The sequence below is a fragment of the Peromyscus eremicus genome, chromosome 11 (genome assembly GCF_949786415.1).
Source record: "Peromyscus eremicus chromosome 11, PerEre_H2_v1, whole genome shotgun sequence".
Taxonomy (NCBI): domain Eukaryota; kingdom Metazoa; phylum Chordata; class Mammalia; order Rodentia; family Cricetidae; genus Peromyscus; species Peromyscus eremicus.
In genome coordinates, this window is record NC_081427.1 from 26936346 (window position 1) to 26959316 (window position 22971).

The 22971-nt window shown below is 45.0% G+C and overlaps 1 protein-coding gene across 1 annotated transcript in view; it reads left to right on the forward strand.

The window, feature by feature from the left end:
* The first annotated feature begins 1388 nt into the window (after positions 1–1388).
* Positions 1389–22971, forward strand: part of Rai14 (retinoic acid induced 14) — a 148232-nt gene continuing 126649 nt past the window's right edge. The window contains exon 1 of the mRNA XM_059276774.1: positions 1389–1575. The gene's annotated coding sequence lies outside the window, so the exon portion shown is untranslated. The remainder of the gene's footprint in view (positions 1576–22971) is intronic.

Consider the following 22971-nt stretch of genomic DNA (forward strand, 5'->3'; position numbering starts at 1 on the left):
CTGCCTTCCCCTCTCAACCCACTCCTCATTCCCTCCTCCAACAAGGCAAGGTCTCCCATGGGGAGTTCACAGAGCCTGGTACATTCAGGTCCAATACATACATACATACATACATACATACATACATACATACATACATGCAGGCAGGTCCAAGCCCCTCCCTCTGCATCAAGGCTGTGCAAGGTGTCCCACCATAGGTAATGGGCTCCAAAAAGCCAGCTCATGCACCAGGGATGGATCCTGATCCTACTGTCAGGGGGCCCCTTAAGCAGATCAAGCTATACAACTGTCTCCCTTATGCAGAGGGTCTAGTCCAGTCCCATGGAGGCTCAACAGCTGTTGGTCTAAAGTTCATGAGTTCCCACTAGCTCCGTTTGGTTGTCTCTGTAGATTTCCCCATCATGATCTTGATGTCCCTTGCTCACAGAATCTCTCTTCTCTCTCTTTGACTGGACTCCTGGAGCTTGGCCTCACATCAGGTCATTTTAACCAGCATCCAAGAATATGGGCCTGAAACACTGTTGTCCTTCAGGCATAACTAAGTATCAACTTGTGTGTGTGTGTGTGTGTGTGTGTGTGTGTGTGTGTGTGTGTGTGGTGTACATGTGTGAATGTAGAGGTAGAGGTCAGGGCAAGATATTGGGTGTCCTTGTCTATCCATCACTCTCTACCTCACTGCTTTAAGACAGGCTCTCTCACTGCACTGGAAGCCCAGGTTTTTATGTCGGTCCTGGGGATTCACTCATTCTTAGGTCTTCCTGCTTGCATTGCAAGCGCTCTTATCCACTGAGTCATCTCTCAAACCTCCTGCTACCATCTTAATGAGAGCAACACAAAAACCTCTACAAGATCAGACCTATTGATGTGCAGAAGGAGGGATGGGAAGTCATTAGTCCCTCTTCTCGGACCCCAGCTACTCCCTCCCTCCCTCTCTCTCTCTCTCTCTCCCTTACTCCCTCTCTGTTTTTTGGTGTTTTGAGACAGGGTTTCTCTGTGTAGCCCCGGCTGTCCTGGAACTTGATCTGTAGACCTGGCTGGCCTCAAACTTAGAGATCTGCCCGCCTCTACCTCCCCAGTGCTGGGATTAAAGGTGTGGGCCACCACCTCTGGATAGATCCTCCCTCTTGTGCTTTCTACCTCCAGTGGCATGTAGTTACACCCCAACTGCAAATGGGTCTCAGAAGGTGTTAGTGGATAGACAGAATGTTAATTGAAGGGCATTCTATCTATGAAACTCCCAGGAGGTTGCCACTTACACTGAGATGTGATTTTGGGGGTGATGCAGGTGTTTTGGGGTCACCTGTGCCCAACAAACTCATTAGTTTATCAAGCTGGACTTGAATGGTACTGTTACTTTGGGTGTCTTCTCTGGGGCAGGTAAGTGTTTTTTCACCTCTCCCCAGGAAACTTAACTCGTTAGACATTCAGTGGTTAATTTTTGTCTTTTTCATTTCTCCCAAAGGTGACTTTAAAGGGCTCCTGAGATTGTTACCTTCAGCAGAGGAAGCAAGAAGATCCATGCCTGGTGTGCATATGGACTCATATGCCAAGTACCCCTTCTGACTATGGAGCTTGGTAAGTGCTGCTGCTTGATGATTGTGAACCCTTCAGAACATCTTCCGTAGCCTGAATGGGGAAATGTTTTCTGGCATTTCTGCTGAGCACAGTAAAAGAGCCAATTTGGCAAAGGGGTACACATAGGGATTAGCTTAAAATGTTCTGAGAAAGGAAAGGCCGTCAAGGTCAAACTTTTCATGCCTTTGGTTGCTTGCCCCAGGATGATGCCAGCTGGGGCTCTATCCTCCCACAATCAGTCCTCTGTAGAGCTGAAAAAAGTGAGGAGATCGATTGTCATGTGTTAGCAGAGGAGGCCTGATAGCCAATAGAATAATGGCTAAAAGGACCATTCTAAATTTGGACACCCGTGCTTAGATTCTTACCTCTACTCTTTCTAGTTCTGTGATTCCTGGAAACGTCTGCATGTATTTGAAATTTCTGCATCTATTAATGCCTAATTTGGTCTATAAGAAACAGTGCTTAGGAAATCCATGTTGGGTCTCCTGCAGATAGGACCACACAACAGTTAAAGACGAAGGCTCTGGAGCCTGACTGTCCTAAGCTGAATCACAACCCCACTACCTGATCATAACCTGATGACTTAGGCAAATTACTTACTCTTTCTGTGCCCCAGGTCTTTCTGACCCATCCAACTAACATAAAGATGAATTGACCTAACACTTACATAAGCTTAAGAAGTTGCCAGTTTTTGCCTTTTGTCCTCTTTTCAGACCCTCTCAGAATTTACAACTCCCCCTTGACATTAAAAAGTGAGCAAGACTGGACACTTAAGGACATGGTCGCTGTAGCTGATCACTTAGAAAAAAGCTTGACATGTAGTGAGTACTAAAGTGTGTTTGCTCATAACACCAGCCCTTAAAGCAATGTCACCAAATAAAAATAGAATGTAAGTTGAATAATAACCTTTTAATTTTCTATTAACCATCCGTTTTGGTGTGTGGTGCTAGAGACTGAACCCAGGACATTGTGCCTGCTCTAAGGCAAGCAGTCTACTACTTTATCTAAATACCCAGCTCTAGTAACCACATTGTTTTTGATCAAGAAATAGGCATAATAATGTTGACAGAAAATACTAACATTTCTATTCATAATCAATATAAAAACAGGGTTAGTGAGACTTCCATTTTTTTTTTCTTCTTACTAGCACGTGCAACTGGGTACATTTTGCATTTTATCGTACGTAATAGATTGGGTACCAAGGAAATCTGTAGCAACTGTCACCATCAAACTAACAGGATAGCGCTGAGGATCAGCACTCCTTAGTCACGAGAGCCTTAAAGTCTTCTCAGCTCTGTAGTGCCAAGGCCCAGATGCTCAGTTCACCTGCTGCCTTCTGTAAGCAGGGCACGGATGCAGATGCAGGGCTTCCTGTAGCCTCATCTCCTGAGCAGGTGTGCAACTTTGCTGAGACACAAAGCAGAATGACCTACCTTTAGAAAGGCATCTGCCAGCTTTCTGGTAAGTCCAAAACCCACAAACCAATTAGTGTTTGAAGCTGCTTGACCACCACCACGGTCTTGCTAAATTTTGCAATCTAAAGTTACTTTATTAATGTTTTCCTGTGTTAGTGAGTTCATACTGGGGAATATAAAAAAGAACGTTTTTTTTCTATGAATATTTGAGCGTGTGTGTGTGTGTGTGTGTGTGTGTGTGTGTGTGTGTGTGTATAGATTTCCTCCCAGCCTTCTGATTCTATTATTATGTTTTCTCCTTCTTCTCTGGACTGGCTCCAGAGCCCCACATTTCTCTCAATCTGGCTCCTTTTTGCTAGACAGAGTGGGGGTCAGATGTTGACTGTGAGTCAGCGTCCCATCACTGTAACAAAATACGAGAGATAATCAAAACTATAAAAAGATAAGCTTTCATTAATTAATTTGGGCATTTGAGATGAGGTCTCATGTAGCCCCGTCTGGCCTTGAATTCATCATGAATTCATCATGGAGATAAAGATGACTTTGTACTCCTGATTCTCCTGCCAAGAGCTGAGATTACTGGCACGTGCAACCACTCTTGGCTGGAAGCCTTATTTTAGTTCACAGGTACAGAGGCTGCAGTCTGCGATCCACGGGCATGGTGCTCTTGGGTTGTGGCAAAGCATCACATGATGGCCAGCGCTCACAGCACAGCCAAGCTGTTTGCTTCATGGCCAGGAAGCAAAAATAAAGATGGAAATACTTGGATACACAAACCCCTTCACAGGTATATACGTTGTGACTGAAACACCTCTCAGAAGTTTATACCTCCTAAAGTTTCATCATCTCCCGATAACACAGTCCTGGGAGGTCAAGCACACACATGCACACCTCAGATCCAAACTGCAGCATTCACCACACACCAAAAAAAGTGGATGGTATTGGGTTATGGCATGATATTTCCTTAGGCAGGAATAGGTAGTTTTTATCTTAATTATCTCCAAATGTCCCTAATCTGAGGAGAACCAATACTGATGAGAGATTGAACAAGGGAGAAGAGATGTAATATTATTTAACTTTAAAAACAAAAACTGAGTCTTCCCAATCACTGGATTTCATGCATGAAGTCCTACTAAGTGCTAGCTGGCTACACCCTTTGGTGTTTACAATGATGTTGGTGTGGCAAGAGAATGATTAGAGAATGCTTTATCCTAAAATCAACAAGTTGGTTTTGCTTATAAAGACTCTGCTAATTAAGAACAGGCATAGAGTTTTGAACTGAAAAGGTTCTGAGGCCATGTAATTTGATGTATGTAGCTGGAACTTTTCCTGTGTCCCACCTGGCCCATGGTCAGGACAAATCTCTCCCACTCGCATCCTCCAAGTAAACACACAGAGGCTTATATTAATTATAACTGCTCAGCCACTAGCTCAGGCTTATTACTTACTAGCTCTTACAATTAAATTATCCCATAATTCTTATCTATGTTTAGACACGTGGCTTGGTACCTTTTCTCAGTTCTGCCTTGTCATCTTGCTTCCTCTGTGTCTGGCTGGCGACTCCTGACTCTGTCTTTCTTTTCCCAGAATTCTCCTTGTCTGCTGATCCCACCTACACTTCCTGCCTGGCTACTAGCCAATCAGCATTTTATTTATCAACCAATCAGAGGAACACACATTCACAGCATACAGAATGATATTCCACAGCAGATGTACGTTCTTTTATTGGTTAGGAGAGTAAGACCAGAAGAGGTTAAAACACTTCAGGTTCAAAAGTAAGCAAAATGAATGCGTCTGAAGCCAGTGGTGGTGGTTCATGTCTTTAATCCCAGCACTCGGGAGGCAAAGGCAGGCTGATCACTGTGAGTTCGAGGCCAGCCTGGTCTACAGAGTGAGTTCCAGGATAGCCAGGGCTATACAGAGAAACTCTGCCTGGAAAAAAATCAAAACAAACAAACAAACAAAGAAACGGATCTGAGCATCCGGTCTCCTTGCTCTCAGTATCCATTGCAATATATATTGTGCCACAGTCACCTTGGTGGGGATAAAGGAATGCACCCTGTTTATCCCACTGAATTTTAACAGACTTTAGATGGCAGATGCTCACTCACTTCATTCTGGCTGCCCATTTACAGTCTCAGATATATTCAAATATCCCGAGCTCAGTTGGCATTTTTAAGACTTCTGGGTCAAACAAGCACAAAACGGTGACCTGTTACTTAACCGCAACCTTAACTATTAATTTCCACGCAGGAGGGAGAATTTCAGCTGTGGGGTGAAGGCGAGGACTCCAGCTAGAGTACATCGGTCGTCAATTTTGGCTTGGAGAAGAGTGAATCGGCAAACGGTTTCGGCACAGCCTTCCTCCCACACAATGCCGCACACCTCTCAGACCCGCTGATGAGGGCTGGGTTATAAACGAACGAGAGAAGACACCTATGGGAGCCTGGCCGCTTGACAAAGGCTTTCTACAGGTAGCTGGGAAAGCTCAGCAGAGGTGAGGGCCTGGGTGAACGAAGGGCTGGTCAGACACGTGTTTAACAGTTTAACTACGACTTGTCATCAGTTCCTAAACAAATAGGCACATGCTGACATTTCCAAAGTGGCTTTTTATCCACTGTGCCACCATCCTCGCTGCCTCTGGTTCAACACAGCACAGAGGTGAAAAATAGGCTCAGGGCTGTAGGTTCAGTCCTCTAGGGCACTCACACATTGTGTGGCAACTGAGGAAACCGATCAGGATGAAAGCCTGGGTTGCAGAAAGTGTTGGCATTAAACACAGCGCTTATCAGTTACGTTTCTTTTAGTGTGGTTTAGTTCTACATCACATGTAGAGTGTGCATCTTGATTTAAACTGTGCCGCACTCCCCCTTTCCCCAATCTGTTTGATGCGTAGTGTGAGGAAGCAAAGACTACTGAGCTAAAGATGAAGCTTTTGTTTTCTGGTTGGCTTGTGAAAACTGAGGCAGGGTGTTCTCTTGGGGCAAGGAGTTGCATAGGGGTAGGGAAAAAAAAACACACAGGATCTGATGTTAGCACACAACCAAGATACTGTACACTGATTGCTGCTGGAGTGAATCTCACTTCTGTTGGAATTGGCTGTTTTTCCTCCCAACTTCAGTGGACTTACGGTAGATCGTAGCAAAAAACCACCACCGCCACTTAGTTTCAAAGACTTTTCTCTGTGCCCAAAGGCACAAGAGTCCATGGGGGCTTTGGTGAGTCAAACTTTCTACGATCTAGCTGGTTAGTGGGGCTAAAATGCATAGAAAAGCCTGCTTAAATTAAGGGAGTGAGCGGAGAGGTTTGAAATCCTCAGAATGAATGGAGGAGTCATTTAGGTTCAGAGGTCCAGTCTTGGTGGGCTGGGGGAGGGAAGCTTCAGAGGACCTATGGACTTCCAACTCAGACACTCCGCTGAGGGCGCTCCTGTTCCTATCTAGCCTGTCAGTCCAGGCTGGAGATACGTCTCCCAACTCCTGAGCAAAAGCACAGCTAAGTTTCGTCTTACCACCTGAGGAGTAGTAAGGAGTGTTAGGAAAACAGTCGCTCCAACCGACTGGTTCAGTCCAGAAAATGTGAGTACAGTCCAGTTTACTTTCTGTTCGATAACTCTGGAAACGGAACCAATTCGACTGTGGTTCAGAGGGTCTCGGGGTCAGTAGTGACTCTGACTTCTGCCCCTGACCTTGCTTTTCCCAAAGACTACAGATAACTTTGGAAATAGAAATGAGTACTTTTCGGGGCCTCATCCTTACCCCCAGCGGTGGGACACGCATACCGTGGGTTCCCACTAACTTCAAGACGTGAGACAGATCCACGCTGAAGGATCCCACGAGCCGCAGAAAACCAAACCGAACCTGGACGTCCTGGACTCGCCGCGGGGACGGGGCGTGGGCGGTCCAGAGAGCACCTCCCGCAGGTCCGGGGAGCAGCGCCCGGGCCAGGTCACCTGACTCCGGGAATTTGGGGCCGCGCGGGGTGGGAGTGGCTAGCACCTCCCTCCCGGAGCCCACGGGATCCAGGTCGGTGGGGGCCGGCGCCCGGTGGCCACGTGGTGGTGCTGCCTCTGCCCCCGCCCTGCCGGCGGAGCCCGGGAGCTGAGCGCCCACTGACCCCCGCGTCGGGAGGAGGAGGAGGAGGAGGAGGAGGAGGAGAAGGAGGAGGAGGAGGAGGAGGGACCCAGCGCAGGAAGCCGAGCAGGAAGCGAGCCCGGCGGCCGCGCTTTCCTGGGGAAGCGGCGGGTGGGACGGCCAGCGGGGCCGGGGAGCTGAGGCTGCCGCTTGGATGGGGTGAGTGGCGGCGGCGCCGCCGAGCGGGGAGGCCGGGGTGCGGGGTGTGGGCTTGGTCCCCGCCTTTGTGTCTGGGGCTGCGGAGGGCGAGAGCGCGGGGCGGGAGTTACGGTCTTGGACACACAACCTTGGCCGCGGAAGACAGTTTGGGGTGGGGTGGGGTGGGGGAACCGGAGCGATGGTGGGGATCTAGCAGAAACAGAGGACCCACCAAGTTAGGAGAGGGGGCTCGCCTCCTCCGGTGGTGTAGTGCGGTGCGGGGCAGAGGCGCGGGGTGTCCGCGGAGGGAACGCCGGTGGGAATGAATGACCGGACCCCGGAGGACGGTGTGGGTGCACCCCCGGGGCAGCCTGTCCCACCTGCGTGCCCTGCCCAGCGTCCGGCTCCCGAATCCTTGCTCCTGGGCTCGACCCGCCTCTCCGCTGAACTTGGAAAAGCCGGGGAAGGAGGTGCGAGCGGGAGACGCCGGGTGGCTCCGGAGACCCACAGTCCGCTATTGTTCCTTTACGGACTCAAGGGAGCCGGTGAACTGGCGGGAGGACGAAGGCGAGACCACTCCCTGGCCCTGGCCCCCTGCCCCCCACCCTCCTTGTCATTTTCCCCCACCACAGCTCCTAGGACGGCGGGGAGGAGGATGCTGGAGTTGGGGCACACTCCGGGCAGCTGGGCATAGGTCGCCATCCGTCGCGACCCGTCTTGGGAGGGCGGGCATCCTTCCTTCAAGTCTCTCTTCACTGCTGGCTTGGGCCGGTTTGTGTCTGCAATGTAGGTTCTGTAGCTTGCGGCGGTTTTTCATTTTGGATTTCGCGTCTCATTTTTGGGATGGGGTGGGGATGGGTGGTTTGAGTCTGGAAAGGCAACAGATGGGGGAATTAAACCAGATGGAACCCACTGTGACTTGAAGAGGCAGGGTGACCTCTCCAAGGCCTGAACTTTATATCAAGCCAGGCTTTCTTTTCCAAGGAGCCCAGCTCAGCGCAACTTTACTCCCAGTGACAAACTGTGCAGATGCAAGGCCCTTCACTTGGTACCTTGCCGCTTCCCTTCACACTGGGCTCACAGGTGATTGACTGGGATCTGTGGTAGGAAGAATAGCGCGGAGCTGCCAGGGACCCGGAGGCTTTGCGCATTGTCTGACTGGGGCACGAGATCTCAAGGCTATAAAGGCCGGCCTGGGGAGGAGGAACTAGTTTGTCCGTTAGTGGGGCTTTCATTAGCTCTTTTAGCGCGAACTTTCATCTCTTATGGGTTTGAACATAGTTGGGGGGGAAAAAAACCCTGTGAATCCCGGGGAGGTTGGACTTTGATTGTTTTGTCCCACAAGTGCTTGTTTACACGTGTGACAGCCAGCTTTTTCTTTCTTTTTCTTTTTTTTTTTTTTTTTTTTGTTAACTGATGGATTTAATTTTATCTTTTGTTAGCAATAACTTACCAGCGAGGCCTTTTCTCCTTTATGCTTCTACGGCAGCCAATTTTCTATCAGAAGGAATCCAATTCTTGTTTAATATGGACTGGGAGAGACATCTGGTGTTGGGTTGTCGGTTTTATCTCCACTCACGGAGATGCTTTACTAACGACTCTGTTGTAGTATTTACATCCTCAGATTTGCTTTTTATGACTTTAAAGGGCAGTGCAGGTGTACATAGTACAGTTGAAAGATCTTTGTACTGTCATCGGGAAACTGAATAAGAATGGATGCCCCAGCCACGGGGGATTCGGTGAGAAAGAAATATGGTGGCCCCACACATTTGCTGTCTCTAGACTGCCACTTCCTAAAGTATGTCCGCGGAAGATACAACTGGTGTCTCCCTTGTTTCTTGTTTGGTGTGTGTGTGTATGTGTGTGTGTGTGTGTGTGTGTGTGTGTGTAAGGGGGGAGGGAGATTGGATGCACGTACATAGGTATGTATGTTTGTGCTCGGGCACCACAACATGCTTGTGGAGGTCTGAGAACAACTAGTCAAGTCAGTTCTCTCCTACTGTGTGGGTTTGGGGAATTGAACTCGGGTCTTCAGGCTTGGCAGGAAGGGCCTTTACCTGCTGAGAAAGCCAGACCCTTTGGTCCTTTTTTAATGTTACTGGCTATCGAACTCGGAGCCGGTCAAACGCCGGGCCTGTAGTGTGCCAAGCGGGGCTCTACCACCGTGTTAACGCCCACCCCCGCTGCCACACAACTTTACAGGTACAGAAACTGAGGTTTGCAGTTGAGACAGCTGGGTCTTGGTTTGAACAGGATGCAGTCCTGACTTTTCCTCTCTTCCTTTCCTTACCTGCTTGTCTTCCAAAATAGAAATAAAAATGAAATATTTCAAAGATAAACAAAAATGGAGCATAGTAAGGCATCAATCTTTCCATGATAACAAAGGACAACACATACTTTTTCTGTCCCTTCTTCTCTGCTTCTAGCCGCAGGTAAGCAGGGATGAGGTAAGCATAGTACATACATAGTTTCCAAGCATGCTCCATCCTCCTGTGTGCCTATAAAAACTCATGAGCATTTATGTGTACAGTTTTACATTAATGGCATAATTCTGTATACCTACAGCTTGCTTCTTTAATAATTGTTTTGTTTGTTTGAGATCCATGTAGGTCTTTACTCACAGTGGCTATTATAGGCAAATCTCATAGGTGAATAATATAGTAAATTCATCCCCCTATCAAGTGAAAATTGGTTTCTAGGGCTTAATGGTTAAGGGCACCCTTTTAGCTGAGGGAGAGTCCACTGCATGCATGCATGCATGCATGTATTCATTCATTTATTTATATAATTGGTTATTGTGGCATGCTGTGTTGTAGCAGTCCACATCCTGAGACAGACTCCCGTGCTCACAGATTCTCTGTGCAGCCAGTTGCTGGGATAGTGAGCTCTTGGAAGGCTGCTTGCATTATTTCATTCATTTCTCAGAGAATATTTAAGTTCTTTCTCAGCCATCTGTTAGATAAAAAAGTGAAAGTGATTACTTTTAAACTAAACATTTAGGACTAGTTAGTTGGCTGGATTGTTTTGTTTGGGTTTTCTTATTCTTTTTTCTTTATTTCTTATTCTTTTTTATTTTATTTCTTATTATTCTTATTTCTTAATATTAACTATTATTAATAAGAATAGTTCATATTGCTGAGTTTGGTCTAGCTGTGCTAAAGGCTTGTTGGTCCTCTGATCTGGGATTACTCACTCCGTTTCCTTTTCCTCATTTCTTCCTTTTCAGGCCTGTGGGTTTAAGTACGCATGAGCAGAGGCAGGTCTCGGCTCTGTGAAAGTGTGGCTGTGTTAACGGCATGACTTGTCCCAACTCCTCAAAGAAGAGTTAGGCACGCAACACATTGGCCTCCATGTTATTCCTTCAGATTTTGAGGTGCATTCTGGCCCCCGAGTTCTTGCCTTTGATGTCCCTTCTTCCTGGAGCTCATCTCCCCTACTTGGGCTGTGGCCTTTTCCCCTGAAGTGCTTTCTCAGACACTCCCGCTCGGTATATCCTGCAACCTCTTCCCTGTATTGTGTCCCTGTGTGACCCCTGTCCATTTCTACCTTGCCTTATATGTTAGTTCATGTTAGCACTGTCTTCCTGTACTAGAGTACAGATCTAGGAGGACAAGAGTTTTGTATCATTTTTAATTACTGTCCCATGAGTATCATGAACAGTGTTGATACATAGTAGTTACTCATATTGGATAAGTATAAATGAATATAAGGTGCTGTTTGTTGAATCGGGGTGTAAGTCCTGTGCAGTCCTGGTTGGCCGGGAACTTGTTATGTGGACTAGATAGGTTTTTAACTCATGCCTGCCTGTGCACACGGTACAGAGTTACAGACACGTGGCACCAAGCCCACCTATCAATATTATGCTTTATTGATATAAATATCAATATTTTGTTTAACTTTCCTACTTGGTATTTTTTGCCTTCGCTTTCTTCTGCCCATGTTAGACATCTTGGGGGTGTTAGATGTTCTCTGTAGTACCCCAATGTCACTTACAGGTTCTAATGGTATAAAAGAAACAAACAAAAAAAATCAATCTTACAAAACATCCACTCTGTTTCACTGTATCACTTAGCCGACAGAGTCCTTGTGTCTTGAGGTATTTTTCACCCCAATGTTTCGCCTTAATCTAAATTCAAAGGAAGAACAAGGAACATGATGCCTGGCCACATACTCATCTCTCATTTTTCTTGACAACCTGGTCTTCCCAGTGATACTGATGTGAAAGGGGCTGACCTTCCCCCCTAAACACACACACACACACACACACACACACACACACACACACACACACACACAGCATCTCTCCAAATATGTCTTCACAGTCCCCAGCAACACCAGACAATGAACGTCTAAGAACAGAAAAGCATCTCCCCGACGTGCTACCGAGGGGTGTCCGAATCACTCTCAAATGCCTTCATTGGGAAGATTGTGCGATGGATGGGGTCTTTTTTATGGTGGCGGGAAAACGACGTTCCTCTGAAGGTCTGAGAGCAGTCAGTGTGCAGCAGGGACCTGAAAGTACCCAGGGTTGGAAGAGTCACATCAGAAGAAGGCCCTTAATTCATGGTACAGACAACATTCGCTGCACAGTGCAGGCTTTATTTTGCTGGGAGCCAGCTGAATTTTCTCTACTATGGGTGATGAGTATAGGAGTTGACAGAACAAAGCTACATGTGTCGAAGGCCTTTGTGTGTTTTAAAAGCGGGTAGGGAAAGGACTCTAATTTTTCCAGTTACGTGTATAGGTAATCGATACTGACAAGCATCCTTAAGATACGACTAGAATGTTGAATTACAACCATTTTGTCCTCTGAAGTAAAGTGACAGTGAACTGATCAGTATGGTTTAGTTTGAGATGGACTTGGTTAACCAAAAGCAGGAGATCATTAGTGAGATGCTAAATGAAGAGATTTCTCCTCTTGGTTGATAGTTGCAGGCAATACCACTAGAGTTAGAAAAGGATTGCTCACCGCATTTCCCATTTTCTAGCTCCTGCCTTCTGTAGGGAAGGAAAAAAAGAAAAAGTGACTTGCTGATGGATTATCATTCAATTCAGCCAACATTTTAAAAAGGGGCTCTACTGACTGCATAGTGCGTTTAAAAACAAAACCTTTATTGAAGTGAAGTGCGCCTCTTCAGCTTTATATTCAGGGAGTCCAAGCGATCTCTACCACAAGGTGCATGGTTAGTATTTACTGAACAACATGTGCGAGCATGTCGTTAAACCCATAACCGTAACCATGAGACATAAAGCCATCTAGGTCGGAGATGAGTTTAAAAGAGAATCACCGAACAGTGCAGACCACAGCAGATGCATGTTGGGAGTTGAGATGATGCGCAGGACACCCCCCCCCCCCCCCCCCCGGCCCTTGGAGAAGCTTGTCCTTTGTGTCTCCACGTCACTGCCAGCTGTGTTTTGGTGGTTCCTGTCATCTTATCTGCCTGTACCTGAAATCTGCTCTAATCTTTCTGTAGTAACTGGACTGCGCTGAAAAGTGCCTTGTCTTGTCATATAACTCCATGCCCGTTGTTCACCCTGGACATGTTTATCATAATTAGTTCACCCTGGTATTAAACAAGCCATCTAAATCTATTATTTCATGTGTGGAGGTGTTTGGCCTGCATGTATGTCTGTACATCACATGCATGCAGTGCCTCTAGAGACCAGAAGAGGGCGCTGGATCCTCCTGGAACTGAAGTTACAGGCAGTTTGGACCCCCCAATCCCCATCCCAGTGGGTGCTGGGAACCCAGTTCAGGTCTTCTGGGAGAGAACAAGTTCACTTAACCACTGGGCCATCTTTCTAGCCCAATTACTCTTTTCTTAAATTTGTATTGTGAATAACAAAGTTTACAATAAAGCAGTGTATGTAGTACATCAGTTTTCTCCACTGTCAAAAACCCAATTAAAGAATACTCACATTTCAGTATTGCTCTTTTGTTATGAATGAGAACAAAATCACCCCTCCCCCAGCTCTGAGTTTACAGTTCTCTTGTTCAGCCATCAGGGTGCAGAGATTATGTAACCATACCCAGCCCTATATTTTCTTTATGATTTCTAGTTGAGTTCAGTTTGCTTAATCAAGAACTTTTATTTTTAAGCTCTATCCTCCCTGCTTTTTTTTTTTTTAAACATCTTTCCTGTTGCTGGTGCTGGCTGACGTTCCAGAACCTTCGCCAGGAAAGGAAGCTCTGGCAGAGCTCTCTGGGCCAGTGGAAAGCACCAAGAAAGGCTCCCTTTACACTTGGACAGCAAGAAGCTCTTTTCCTCCAAAAGGAATCTGTCTTTCAAACCAAAGACCTTGTTGCGGTAATCCTGGAATACTCTGGCGCTGTCGACGGGCACTTCTGCACATCAGATGCAGGCTTTGGACCAGTTTTCCATGGAGGAAATTGGCTTATTTCCAGTGACGCTGTATGCTCAAAAATGTTTCTTCTTTTTTTTTTTTTTTTTTTTTTTTTAATCAGTTTTAAGAGGCTTGTGGACCTTGGCGCTCTAAGGCAATTTCTGGACCTTCTTTGGAATACTCAGATCTTTGAGAACCCAAATCCATGGAATGTACCTTGTTGCGTTTATGCCGCTTCTCAAGGGAGTCTGTTTTCTATCATGTACCTCCACCCCTCAGGAAGGGATGATAACCCGCCATGTATGCCAAGAAGAACTAATTGTGGGTTCTACAGCTGCACTTGGAAAACTAGTCACTGATTGCTACATAGCCAGTCCACACACTGTTGGCCGCTTTTTAAGAACTAGTTCCATTGGATGTAGTGTGATGCCATTTAGAACAACTGAATTGTGGCTCTGGGGGGCTGGTTAGAGGGCTCCTGGGTAGAGGCCCTTGCTACCAAGCCTGACCATCTGGTGTAAGTCATCCTCTGACCTGTACATGCATAGCCTGGTATGTACCTCCTTCTCCCACCAAAAAAAAAAAAAAAAAAAAAAAAAAAGTTTTCAAAAGTTATTACAAAGAAGAAAAACAGTTGTTCTGTGGTATGACTGTTTCCTTAAGGACTGAAGAATTCTAAAAATTGAGCATTAGTTCCTTATCCAAGGGTAACATTCCTTGGTCTGGAATTGGGCCTGTGTTGTCCTTTGTTCACTAATAGGCAGCAGGTCCCTGTTTTCTCTCTGAGGAGGCACTGGGGGGCAACCTGAACCTTATCTCATCACATTGAGCCCATTGCAGGAACATCCCAACTTGCCCCCTCCCTCTCTCTCTAGTTGAGCTAGCCCTGTCCTCCTCGCCAGCAGGGGCTGTCTCAGCAAACCCGCGTGGGATGTAGGGCCACATTCCCTCATTGGTAGGTTGGCTTTCCGTTAGGGGGCTGCTCTTGCTCTTCACCTCCTCCTGTGAAACTTCCACACACAAGAGGAAAGCACTGCCATTGTGAACCACACTCTGTAGAGGAAATATGCCCATGGTGACGTCTCAAACCACCACCTTAAAAACGTGCACCAGTCAGAGGTTAGCCCGCATGTAACCATGCTCTCTCAGCAGCACAAGTGCGTTGACCTGAGCGCCTTGTCTGGCAGGCACCTTGCTGCTTGGCTCAAAGTGGATAAGGTCAAGGCCGGTCTTAGTCTGATCTTGGGGTGTGGTCGGATTTCTCACAAGGGGCAAAGATCAATGGGAGAGTTCAGTGTTTGAAGGTCCCAGAATGACAAGCCCTGCCCCTCATGGACTCAGAATTTCAGGGTTCAGCATGTTCACAGTCTGTGGTGGATTTTTGGTGGTTGGACTGAGTAGCTGCAAGAACTCATTCTGCAGAGGATGCTCTGAGACCCAGGGAAATGAAAATAACTACTGGGGCAGTATGTGGCAGAACTAGACATGATCTTAGTTCTGACTGCTCACAACACTGGGCTCCTAAACATGCATTTGTGTGTGTGTGTGTGTGTGTGTGTGTGTGTGTGTGTGTGTGTCTGTCTGTCTGTCTCCTGGATACAGATTAGGACTTGGGAGTCCTGCACACAGCTAATTATTATTGTGGCAAACGCAGACTTGTTTAAACCTGGGCAAGCCATTTTTAAGAACACATGAAAATTGGGAGTCTCAGGGGAGGCAAATGTTATTGAATGTGAAGGACAGAAACGATGTGGAACTCAAACCCTTAGCAGCCTGCTGACTGAGGGAAGCACATAAATCTCTCACACATTTTCCAGGAGTTAGCAGGTTCTGTTCGGAGTCTTAATTGGACAGGAATGTTCAAGTGATCTGAACGTCCCTCCCATGAATGAATGTCCACCCACTGATGATTGAAGACTTCTCAGAACTGAGTGCGTGCTGCTGTGTTGCTGAGAGAGGCAGCCAAGGCACGGTGGCCCCCTCCCAGCCACCAGCCAGACATTCACAAAGAAACTAAGATGGAGCTCCTCCAGACAGGCCAGAGTCCCCGGAACAGCTCCGCAACCTTCTTGAGCCTTGTCAGAAGGTTGTAACACTGGACCTGGGGTTGAATATAGTCTCTCCTTTTTCTCAACAGAAAATCTTCAGGCTCCCACAAGTATCTTGGGAGGAAGTTGTTTCATATGCTCTCAGAATCCTTGTAGACCTTTGTTTAGAGATGCAGCCAGATCCTTAGATTTTCTTTGGGGGGGCTAGTAGCATTTTTCTCTTGAAATTTACCTTTTATCTCCTCATGAACTTTTTGCTGTTGTTAAATTAGAAAAAAATACTGTTTAGTATAGGATAGGAGCAGTAGCTAATATCCAAGATCAACCTTTCTATAGTATAGGATATTCTTAGAGTTTTGTAGTGGTTTTTTTTGTTTGTTTGTTTGTTTTTAAAGTCGTGTACTTATAAGCGATCTTGATCGATTCTCATTCTTTAGATGCCATGCAACTTTATTCAGTGTTTGTGGGAAATTCGACCTTTTCTTTCACTCCTTTTCTTGTTTCTCAAAGCCAGCAGCAGGCACAGTTCGAGGATCCCCTCCAAATGACACCTAGCTAAAGCTTGTGCTTGGGCTAGTCTGCTGATGGCAGTGATGGTAGCTTGCCTTCTTCCTCTGCCCTCGCCTCCCCTGATTACTTTAAGTGCATACCCCCTAGAACCAAGGGTGTCTGAGTCCCCTGACAGTCAGAGTGAGTGTTTATATCCACGGTGGCAGAAGAAACAGAAGATGCAGCCCATGTAATCATGTCACTATCTGCTTTGGGCCAAGGTGGACGGACACCTGCAGGCTGTGGGCACTTCTGTATGTGGCAGGAGTCACCAGCTTTCCCCTGCCATGCCCTTGTCTTGTTGGGCAGCTTTTCTAGAATTATCCTAAAAAGATGCTTCTCACTATCTTGAAGAATTACAGTATCTTTACAGCATTGAAATTATACATATGTTGGAGAGAATTGTACAAGACAGTGTAATTTCTTCAGGCACAGGAATGTGTCCTGACCATAGGAGTATCTTAAGGATCAGACATTTCAGTTTTCTGAACTGTTGCCAAAAACATGGGACCTTCCACCCTAGTCTGTGCTTCTCAGCTGAGTTATAAAAAGGGCGCTTCCACTTCTCTGTCTTTATATTTTCTCTGAGGGTCAGTTGGCATCCTCAGCAAAGCTAAGTGGAGAAGGATTTGATTTGCAGTCTCAATAAAATTATTGGTTAAGCTTATGCTGCGCGATGAGAGGATGAGGATGTGGGAGGGAGGGAGCCGCCAGACTGAGCATCCTTTACACAGTGGTCCATACGGGCTCCTAAGATGGAGCTGTCTCCTGCCAGCTGCCATTCTAGGATTCTTCCACCTTTCGAGGCAACTCAACTTTTTTTCTTTTTTAAGTACTAAGAAGGTGTATCTGGCTAAGCTTTATTTTTAAGTGTTGTCTAATATGAAACCCAGAGTCATGTTGGGCTCAAAAATTGAACTGTGTTATTGTTGTTGATAAATGTTGCCACTTGGGCCGGATAAACGTTTCTATCCTACAGTTTTCTAATCTGGTAGCTGAAAATGATAATGCCTCTTAATTCAGAAGTGATTGTATTAAATGAGGTAGTCCTCATTTGTAATACAATTTAAAAAAGAAAAAAAAAATATTTCAAAGCTGTCATTTCAATCCCAGCTACCTGAACTGTGGCTTGGCATCCCCCAGCAACCAAGTGCAAGATTTGTGGAAAATGTACCAACAAAGAAGGGTTTCTGAATGCACAGTGACCTAAAATTAGTTAAAAAGCAAACACAAAATGACTCTGAGGTGTCTTGCGCAACACTCACCCATCATGCACTGCACCAGTTCACGGTGGCCTTGGTTTTGCACTGTGCATGCTGTCCCACCAACCAACGCCATTGATCACCACCTGAAACGGTGTGGCTCAGACTCACGGATATTACATGTTATGAACTGCAGTGTCAGACTGTACATGCACACTTTCCTGCTCTCACAGAAACATACTGGCTTAATTATGAAAAACAAATCACTCTTCAGCATCTGTCAAATCAGTGTATATTTGTATTATCTTGTATTAGAATGTTTGGTCTTAAAAACAAATTAGTTGCTGATTTGAGTTCCACTTAAAGAAAATTACTAAATGATTTTTGGCTTGGGATTAGGACAGTTTCCAACGTTTATGAAGTGACTGTAAACATAATCCGTCGTTTTGTGCCGTGTATTTATGCAAAGTGATGTTTTCAGCATCTAGCAATTATAAAATTGAAATATCAATCAACTCTAAAAACCATTGGAGATGCTCTGAGTCCCACAGTGTCAAATGTTCAGCCAAGATTTAGTTCTTCATGTAAAAATGAATAAGCACACCCATCTCATTAGTGTGCAGATTTGTTTTTCATTAACAGTAAAATTATATGAATATATGAGTTTTAAAAAATTTCCTTATGATTTGTCAGTGTATACTTTTTTTATATACCTATTTTGTTACTAGGATCACAAAAGTTTTTCTCACATAAAAGGGTTGCAAATATAAAAAGTTCAAGCCCTGATTTAGGTAAACGACACTTATTGTGACTGTTATGGCATATTGTGGCTCTCTGCCAACCTCCTAAAGAACTGTGACTATATTGACAAAGATAATTATTCTTGCCATTAACAATCTATAGCAATAAAGATTGTCCCATATGCTGATGTGACACAGGATAATTCAGATATGTTCCTGTTTTCTTTAACTTGTGTACTTCTATTACATCTTTATATAATTCGAACAATGTAAAGAGGACTGATTTTTAAGTTGCCTTAAGAAGTTCCTCAGAGAACTTGTCTTGCTTCAACCACCATGTACATGTAGTAGTAAAATCCTGTTTAAATTAAACATGGCGGCACTCAGAATGAAGTGAATGCAGAGGTACATTCCATATTGAGTGCTTTGGAAAAAAACCCCACCTGTCCAACTCGTAATAGAGAAAAATAGAGATGTAGTTTTTGAATAGTACAGTATTGGGGGTAATGGTTTAACATGCATAGATTGGATGTCTGAGTGCTAAGTAGAATAAAATTGTCAGTCATTTATTCCTTCTCTCTGTGTCTGAGGAAGCCTTTTAAACTACAACGTAAGTCATTTTATTACTAACTTGCAATATTGAGTAAATTAATAAAATTAAGATATGGAGATAATGTTAAAGCTGGTGGTATGTACATTTTTTGTTTAATTTTTATCCTGCCTTAGTAATAATAAAGTGAAATGCTTTTATATGTAGTCCGTGGGAAAAAGTGTAAATTGTCACCAACAGAGACTCATGTCCCAAATAGAGGTTACATGGACAATTTTAGATTCTTTATAACATTATAAAATGAGTAATACATTCAAATGCTATCATTTCTAATATATAATTAATACAGCATTTATTAGTGATAACAGCAGGTGAACAGTTCTTTTTTTCCACAAAACCTGTGTGTTTCCCATTTCTAGTATATCTTGGTTTACAGCAGTTACGTCTCAAATGTTCAGTAGCAATCTGTGGCTCGTGGCCATAGTATCGGGCCACACTGGCTAAGTAAGATTCCTCCATCCAGATGTGGTAGCGAGCATCACCTGCCACCTAGACACTGCCAGTCATCTAGAGCCACCAGGGGTGTAGAGCTTTTACTTAGAATGCGTGAGGTCCAAGTTCCATGCATGGGACACAAAAGACAACAGTGTTTTTGCTGGGTCCATGTCTGACTAAGCTTCCCCACTGGTCTTGGATTTTCACGTCAGCTTCGAGCTATACAGAAGCTACATGGTATAATGTGTATACTGGACAGATGAGTTCTGAGTGTGCAAGTCTGTCTTCCTGTTTTTGTGCAAGTGCATCAGGCCACATGGACTCTTAAAAAAACAAGGCTTATTTTGTTTTGTAAGCAATAGCTCTGTGATTCCCCATTTCTGCATGAGCTGTTTGCCTGTCCTTGGTAATCCGGTATGTAAAATAGGAGTATGACATCATAGACGTCTTCTTTCTCATTTCTGTCTATCCACGTTAATAGCAAGGCCTTGAGCAGCTATCTAAACCCTTGTAGCATCATGTGCAAGGTATGTAGGTTTGTGACTGTGTAATCAATTGGGAGGACATTTTAAATCATAGTTCCATCATGGAATTATCTTTCATATTAAAAGCTATTTGCCTTTATGGTGGAGCACATGGACCTGCCAGCTAGAGAGCCCTTGTGCTCGGCTAGGCTGGGATAAGAGTTGTTTGAACTCAGTCTTCAAATGTCCAGCTGTGATAGTTGGGGTAGCAGAAATCATTTGGGGATTCTTCATCCATTCCCTTTCTCCTGCTCCCAGTTTTTGTCACTCAGAGAACTCATTTATAACATGTATGCGTCCCTTATTCTGACAAGTACTTAAGATACCCCATGACTGGGTAAAGAGATTTCACAGCCCAACTGGAGCCGCGGTGATCGCCGTAGGTGACATTGCTAACGTTGTCACTCGTGGATGGCCCAGGTTGTCCCTGTTGTGGAACTGAGTCAGAGAACAGATGAAATAATTCGGTTAGCCAACTTTTGGCAACAACATCTTTTTTAAGATTAAAACCAAGGGACGAAATATAACCATGAGTAGAGCCGTCTCCTCACTCACGGTGAAGAGCGTTTTCACAACCCTTTGCATATGGAACTCCTTTTTTTTTTTTTTTTTTTTTTTTTTTTTGGTTTTTCGAGACAGGGTTTCTCTGTGTAGCTTTGCGCCTTTCCTGGAACTCACTTGGTAGCCCAGGCTGGCCTTGAACTCACAGAGATCCGCCTGGCTCTGCCTCCCGAGTGCTGGGATTAAAGGCGTGCGCCACCACTGCCCGGCGGAACTCCTTTTTTTTACTGTCTGCATATGATATTTTTATTTTATTTTATTTTTTTTTTTTTTCGGTTTTTCGAGACAGGGTTTCTCTGTGTAGCTTTGCGCCTTTCCTGGAACTCACTTGGTAGCCCAGGCTGGCCTCGAACTCACAGAGATCCGCCTGGCTCTGCCTCCCGAGTGCTGGGATTAAAGGCGTGCGCTACCACCGCCCGGCCATGATATTTTTAGAAGCAGCTTTGCTGAGGAGTTATTGATAGTCTGTCATGATACATCACCGACTTGAGCATTAATCAATTGACAACGCTGTGCAAGCCCCCCTGCTCTTTGCAGTCACTCCCTGTCACCAGCCAGCCCCAGGCAACCACTAGTCCACTTTGGTCTGGTCTATTACGTTGCCTTTGTCAGACGTGTCGTAGACGCAGAATCGTGTGCCACGTGGTCGTGTCTGCCTTCGCATAACGCTTCTGGGCCTCACCCATACTGGACCCTGGCAATCAGCTGTGCTCACCACGGTGTGGTCACACCACCAGACGGCACCCTGGGAGGCAGCTGGACTCAGCACCATGTTGTCAGCACAGCCCCACACTGTACCATGCATGCACGCACAGTACACTCCAGCTTACTGCTGCCAGTGTTTCCCTATAGAGAAACGTCAGGCTTTGTTTACTTGAGTTTTACTTCTGTGCAGTCACTAATATGTCTGTAAATACTCATGGACGAGTCTATGTTTTCTTTTCTCTAGGATGCATAGGAGATACATGATACTGGCTCAAATGGTAGGGTTATGTTTAACTTTTAAGGCACCCACCAGACTGCTCTACATACTTACCGTATGTTTTGCATTTGTTTTCTTGCTGTCACTATTAATTGTTAAGATCGCACAGGAAAATATTATCAATTTAATTTATTTTTGAGTCAGTCTCGCTAGGGAGGCCCAGTTGATCTTGAACTCCCGATTCTCCTATTTCAGCCTCTCTGGTGCTAGGACTCCAGGTATGTCCTATCGAACCCAGCAGCAGACCTAATTTCTATTTAACTTGATATGCAAGATGAATAAAATGTAAGGAATGGACCCCAAAGGAAGGAGCCAAGGAGCCTTTGCACCCACGGGTGCCTGTGCCTTCAGATACCCGGACATTGAGGGTTGGTTCTAGATCTATGCAGGCAGTTAATTCCCTTCAGAGGGGACCATGGTGATGTGCTTAGAGGGTGATATTGAAGTGAGAGCATCAAAACAGTTCCATTGAGAACACTTGAGAGACCTTGAAACTGGCCTTCCTCTAAGGGATCGTCACATCACGTTTCTTAGTCTAGAAAGATCTTTCGCATCGCAGGGATAGCTTGTCTTGTTAAGCCTGCGTCTTTGAAAGCAGATGGATTTAGGGCAGGAGGTAACCTTGGGACTTCTCGGTAGGCTCAGCTGGAGCATGAGTAGCTGGTTTGACAGAGCAGATAGCGAAGCTGCCAGAGCCACGGGCGGTTTCACATCAGTGCCTGTAGCTCTGGCTGACTCATGGACTGAGATTAGCGTTAGTAGATGTCAGGATTTATTTCCAAAGAAGAGAGATATATTTGGTTCTCAAAAGAAAAAAAAATGTCATCTCCTGGAGAGATGCAAGTTGTGAATAGAAGATTAATGTTCTCCCGAGAGTTTTAGTGCAAGGTTGTTTTGATGTACTATTGCAATGACATTTATGATCCTAAAAGAATGTGCTCATTTATTTTCTGTGAAAAAAAAATGTGAACTATTAGAGTATCTTAGAAAGATCCCATTGCCAACATGAAATTCCCTTTGAAAATTATTTAAGGGATTAAAAAATTTTAACTGATATACTTTATTGAATGCTGTGTGATATTCTGGTATAGGTGTTCAATGTGAGTGGCCAAATCAGAGTTACTGGCATAGTCATGAACTTAGACATTTCTTAACTTATTAATCATTTGGATAATATTTTTAAAACCTGTACTTTATTCATAAGTGAGATAACATATATGAAAACACCCAGCCCATAGTTAACACACAGGAACATTTGCTCATTTATATATTCACATGTATCTATCTGATTTGGTGAACTAATTAGATTTATGAGATCTCATCATAAACTTTGTGTTGTGCCCAATTGCCTGAAAAGTGGTTAGTATATTATTGTTCTCACTGTTCTCACTATTACAGATTTTAAAAAGTTCCAGGCTCAGTTTCAGTGGCTAAATACTTTGAATTCAGAACGTAGAATGTCCAATTCCTTTTTTTTTTTTTTTGACATTCTACCGCTGAATCACACTCCTAGCCCAGAACATCCATTCTCAGAAAATTTGAAAAAAGATAAGATGAGATTTAAAGTAAGTAATTTTCCCTTTTCTCTCCATACCTCCCCCACTTCCCCCATCTTCCTGCCATGGTTTAGGATCTCTGTTAAGAGTCTTGCCTTGCTGATGGGTGGTGGTGGTGCAAGTACTCTGCCTCCAGCACTCGGGAGGCAGAGGCAGGT